Source organism: Macaca thibetana, chromosome 5, assembly GCF_024542745.1.
Source record: "Macaca thibetana thibetana isolate TM-01 chromosome 5, ASM2454274v1, whole genome shotgun sequence".
In the NCBI taxonomy this organism is placed as follows: Eukaryota; Metazoa; Chordata; class Mammalia; order Primates; family Cercopithecidae; genus Macaca; species Macaca thibetana.
In genome coordinates, this window is record NC_065582.1 from 155,356,916 (window position 1) to 155,362,915 (window position 6,000).

Sequence of the window (6,000 nt, forward strand, 5' to 3'; positions counted from 1 at the left end):
TCATGTCTTTGCAACAACAAAGATGCAGCTGGAGGCCATTACTCTGAGGAAATTAACTCAGGAGAAGGAACCAAATACCACATGTTCTCACTTATAAGTGGGAGTCAAACAATGGGGTACACATGGACATAAAGAAGGGAGTATACACTGGGGACTACTAAAGGGGGTACCAAAAAAATGAGGGAAGAACTGAAAAACTGCCTCTTGACTACTATGCTTGCTACCCAGGTAATGAGATCATTTGTACCCCGAACCTCTGCATCATGCAATATACATGTAACATATATGTAACATATTTGTCACATATATGTAACAAACCTGCACATGTACTGCCATAATCTAAAATAAAAGTTGACCTTATATTTAAAAAAGATATGCTATTTACCAAACCAAAACAAATGAACAAACATCCTCTCCCACCAGGCTCTGTGAAATAGGAAATGTTAACATTTAGCAACTTCTGAATCCCAGCACTGAGGAAAGGTAGAAAATGGTGGTAACACATAAAAAAGTAGGTACATTGGTAGTAACTAAAAATAAAAAAGAAAAAAAAGAAGTAGCACAAAAATACCTACTAAGTGTGTCATATTCTGCTTTTACTTTTTATTACATCAGGCTCATAGAACACATTGAAAAATCCCACATGACATTTTCTTCTCATTGCCACCTAATCTTTTCCAAACATTCATGCCTTTCTGGTATTCACTCTGAGATTACTCAGCCTCTCACTCAGTACCAAAAATAGAGATCTTTAATAAGAAATTCCTCTACTCTTTCTACGATGTTTCTCTCTTCACTCAAACCTTTTCCCTTCCTTTTTATTTCAGAATAATTCTGTTGATCCCATTCACTCAAAGCTCCTCTCGGCTTAAAAAAAAAAAATCTTATTGCTTTTACATATAATTTTTTTATTTTTTCCTGAGTTTTGTGCATCCTAATGTTATGCTCAAATCTCCCTCATGAAAAAAACATGTTTTTACTCCTTCTTATTGCCCTTTCAAGGAACCCTGTGAGCTTGGACACTGCAGCATGATGAAATGATCAAAAGATAATTCTCTAGATATTCTGGACTATGTAATAGTTACTGATCACTTAATACATGTTGGGCATAGGGCTACATATTTTCAACTACTTATTAAGTTCTCAGAAATCATTATGTTTTTCTAATGTTTAAGTCTTAAATTGGATTTCTAAATTGAATACATTTTAAATTTGCATTTCTTACAAATGTATGCTTGGAAATAAACATGCTAGTCTAAAAACAAGGCTAAATAGGATTAGTATGTCAAAATTTTATTCTGTATCATTTTGATTTTTTCTACCTTAATTGGACTTAGATAAAAAGTTTGAAATGTCCTTGCAGATAAACATATGACATAACAATAAAAACAATTACAATAACAATAATTGGTATCCTTGGACTCCTGAACAAGAAAGAAAGGAAATCTAGAATATTGCTAATGGATTAATAGAAGACACATTGATCCAGAAACAAAAAGCCTCCATGAGGTCTCAGAAAAACTGACAGCTAGAAAAATATGTGATCAGATAATAAAGTGTTGTAGTATAAAACTTTATCCATGGTTCATTTTTGGATTATGACAAAGTTCTAGGTGTAGTCATGAAGTATATGAAGGCGTATGTGGGCATGAAACTAAAGTCATTGGAGTTGAAGAAGAGAGACAATTATAATACATGTGGATTCAATTATTATGAATTTCCAAAGACACTATTATAGCCCAGGATCATGGCTCCAAGGACAGCCATGAAGTCAGTGACAAAACCTTTGGTGAATAACTTAGAGTGATTGTAGCAACGAATGAATGTATTGAAACCAGATCATTTGAATTCAACAGTGTTTTTATCTAAGAATAAAGGATTAATAATTTGGAATGGTAATTATAACAAGGGAAGATATCCTTATTCCTGTTCTTGAAGGTTTTGTTCTTATCATCAATGCGTGGTGGCTAGAAGATCAACATAGTTTTTCAGGGACCACAGGGGAGGCTCTGTGGAGACCAGGATTTATTTAAGAAAAGAAAATAATGGGCAGAAAGAGTATTCATTGTAGTTAATTGCAATGGAGCTAATTAATAGATCAAAGAGTCCAGATTTGGCAGAGAGGGCAGCAATAGGAGTGTTGAGTTAAAGGAATATTGGATACCATTTCAAAGAGAATATTTTATTAAACTGACTTCACGGCCCAAGGTAGTGAGTTGACAGAAACAAGAGGTGTGTTGGAATTATCTGCTGTCAAGATACTTACAGGGACTCTGGGCAAAGGTCCATTCAAACTGGTAGTAACACAGCCGGAAGTTTTGTGCTGTTTGATGGTAAACAATGTTTTATGCTTGTTGCCAGTCACATTTATCATTTTGTTTATATTTTCACCTACATGTTTTGCTGGAAAAATTGTGAATTTCCTATTTACTTGTCTTCCAAGGAGAAAGACAATTATTCCAAAAAGGAAAAGGGAACAGAGAACAATGATTAAGTCCCTTAAATAATTTTTGTATCTATAAGAGATTCTTTAAAAAGCAACCCTAAATTATTTTTCAAGTGGAACTGTATTTTCTTTATTATTTTGATACTTCTATATCTATTTTCCCATATTATTTTCTACTATTTCTGTAAATCACCCAGAAGCAGCTTATATTTTTGTGACTCTAAGCTACACGTTTCTTATTATTGAATATTATCCTTCATCTGACTTTTTCTGATAAAGCTAAATTGAACTGATATGACAAAAAAACACACTTCTTACTGGAAATATTAATTATTCACAGACAGCATTCCAGTATCATGCACCAAATGAATAAAGAAAAATATCTCTAATTCTGCACAAGGTAATTTTGGGGAAACCAACATTCACAGTATTAGTCATGCTGATAGTCAGAACTATGAGCAGTTTTAAAGGACAGATATTCTTCTTTCTTCAGTGCTGTTTAATGATTTCTCATAGGCGTCCTTATAAGGCCGTAGAGGTTAGAGTGGGACAGACATGGGCTTTTCAGTCAAGCCGTCTTGAATCTGCTTAACTCATTGATTGGCATTTATTGGTGGTATTGGCTGTTTAATTTCAGAGCCTCCACTGTTAATACTACACTATATTGCTTCTCATAGAATCAACTCACTTGGCAATGATGAGAAATAAATGAAATATTTATCTTTTCTATGCTTTTCATTTATTTTATAGTATAGGACAATGAAGCAATTTTTTCAGGGTCCTGAAGCTATCAGGTGGTAGAACTGAGATTAAAAAACAAATAAGCCAAAACCAAAACAAAGAAAAAACACTGTCTTAACTTCATATCCAGTGCAATGTCTAATATAACATATATTTTCTCATGCTGGAGAGCATGTTTTAATGTATAATTGTTTTACTTAAGAAGAAAAAATCAATGAGGTCTATAATCATTCTGTTTTGAGTCCTGGAGTTTTTGTTTGTTTGTTTGTTTGTTTTCACAGTAGAAGAAACTAGCGGTCTTGAGAATGGTATTGTGCTTATACTGCAATCTCATGGTAATTATATGTATATTGCAAATATAATTTTTCTCTATTTTTTATTTCACATAGTTTTAACTAATATACAGAAATCACAGAGGTACATTATTGCTAAGATATAAAGATCATCTGTTGAAATGATTAATTATTAATGTATTCACATGCTAGCTAATTAAAAATATTTAGTGTAAGTGTATATATTAGGGTTCTCTAGAGGGACAGAACTAATGGAATACATATACATGTATATGTGTATATATAAATATATGTATATGAATTTATTAAGTATTAACTCACACAACCACGAGGTCCCACAATAGCTCGTCTGCAGGCTGAGGAGCAAGGGGAGACAGTCCAAGTTCCAAAACTAAAGAATTTGGAGTTCAATGTTTGAGGGCAGAAAGCATCCAGCACAGGAGAAAGATGTAGGCTGGGAAGCTAAGCCAGTCACTCTTTTCATATTATATTCTAGCTGTGTTGGTGGCTGATTAGACTGTGCCCACCCAGATTAAGGGTGGGTCTGCCTTTCCCAGCCCTCTGACTCAGATGTTAATCTCCTTTGGCAACACCCTCACAGACTCGCCAAAGATTCAGGACTTTGTATCCTTCAATCCGATCAAGTTGACACTCAGTAATAACCATCACAAGTCCACCCCTTGTCAACTGAACCCATACACATCTCCTGAGATCAGACATAATCTTCAAATAAAGACAATTAATAAGGTTGTAATTATTCCGAAAGTGATACAACTATATTTCATACAACCGGAAACACACCAATTCCCAACCCAAATACTATTAGGTAAAGTTAACAATACATAAATGCTGATACGAAGTGAATAAATCTTATATTGCATGATAAAGAAGAAAGGAAATAAAATGAAGACTTTTTTTTAGTAAAAGTGTATACATGCACAGACTTTTTTTTTTTTTTTTTTTTTTTTTTTTGAGATGGGAGTCTCGCTCTGTGGCCCAGGCTGGAGTGCAGGCGCGATCTCGGCTCACTACAAGCTCCGCCCCCCGGGTTCACGCCATTCTCCTGCCTCAGCCTCCCTTGTAGCTGGGACTATAGGCGCCCGCCACCATGCCTGGCTAATTTTTTTTTTTTTTTTTGTATTTTTAGTAGAGACGGGGTTTCACCGTGTTAGCCAGGATGGTCTCGATCTGCTGCCCTCGTGATCAGCCCATCTCGGCCTCCCAAAGTGCTGGGATCACAGGCTTGCCACACAGACATGTTTTTAACAAAATAAGGAGGAAATACTCATGACGATTACAGTCCTCATTTCTGCAGCTGATCATGTGGTCGTAGTTGGTATTGATGACTACCTTCTTCTACTACCCATTCTATATTCCTTGTGCCTTCAACAAGCACCTTAGCAGGTCGTGTTTTTTGTTTTTTGTTTTGTTTTTCCTGGTGGAGTGTCCCAAACCTTCATTCCTGGAAGGTCTGGTCATTTGTGGTCCTGCCTGGATTGGACTATTGTAGTTTCCCAATGACCTTAATCACAGGGCATGGTAATACTAACAGATGCCCTAATGGATCTCCTGTATTCCCTGCACACTCTTCCTTACCTTTATTGTGGAGTAGTAGACTGATTTCATCTTGATAATCCGGGTCAATCATGCCAGCCAAGTAACTCCTTTCTTAACCTGTTGACTTAAAAGTAAGAGAAGTCCTAAGTGTCCAGGTGGCAATCTTAACTTCTAGTTGAATGGAATTGTTGTGTCTCCTGGCGGCAGTATTTCTCCCTCTGGAACTAAGACCTCTAAGCCAGCAGAATATAATGTCATGGGAACAGGACGCAAAAATTTTGCCAGTGGATCTCTAGGGGTGATGCTGAGTGGTGCCAGTTCCACTTCCACCCCCTTGATTCCCGGACCCATGAATCTTGGCTATGAGGAAACAGTACCATGTATCGACCTCTGATTCAGCACATACACAGCCTTCTGGAGCACTTTGCCCCAGCCCTGCAAAGTATTGTCACCTCGTTACCATTGTAATTGTGACTTCAAAGGGCATTCCAGCGTTCTGTCAATCTAGCTGCTTCAGGGTGAAGGGGAACAGGATAAGACCAGCAAATTCCATGAATATGAGCCCACTGCCGCACTTCTTTACCCATAAGTGAGTGCCTTGGTCAAAGGCAATGCTGTGTGAAATACTATGACAGTGGATAAGGCATTCTGTGAAGCCATGGATGGTAGTCTTGGCAGAAGAATTGCATGCAGGATAAGTAAACCGATATCCAGAGTAAGTGTCTATTCCAGTGAGAACAAATCTCTGCCCTTTCCATGATGGAAAATGTCAAATATAATTAACCTGCCACTAAGTAGCCGGCTGATCACCTCAAGGAATAGTGCCATATCAAGGGCTCAGTGTTAGTCTCTACTGCTGGGAAATTGGGCACTCAGCAATGGTCACAGCCAGGTCAGCCCTGGTGAGTCCATGTTGCTGAGCCCATGCATAACCTCTATCCCTGCCGCCATGGCCACTTTGTT

The 6,000-nt window shown here is 37.1% G+C and overlaps 1 long non-coding RNA gene across 2 annotated transcripts in view; it reads right to left on the reverse strand.

Moving 5' to 3' along the window:
• Positions 1-5,465, reverse strand: part of LOC126954334 (uncharacterized) — a 50,031-nt gene extending 44,566 nt beyond the window's left edge. For both annotated transcript variants that reach the window (XR_007725593.1, XR_007725592.1), the window contains exons 1-2: positions 5,415-5,465; positions 5,077-5,154 (exon numbers count right to left, since the gene is read on the reverse strand). This is a non-coding gene — a long non-coding RNA (uncharacterized LOC126954334). The remainder of the gene's footprint in view (positions 1-5,076; positions 5,155-5,414) is intronic.
• Between the last annotated feature and the right edge of the window lie 535 nt (positions 5,466-6,000).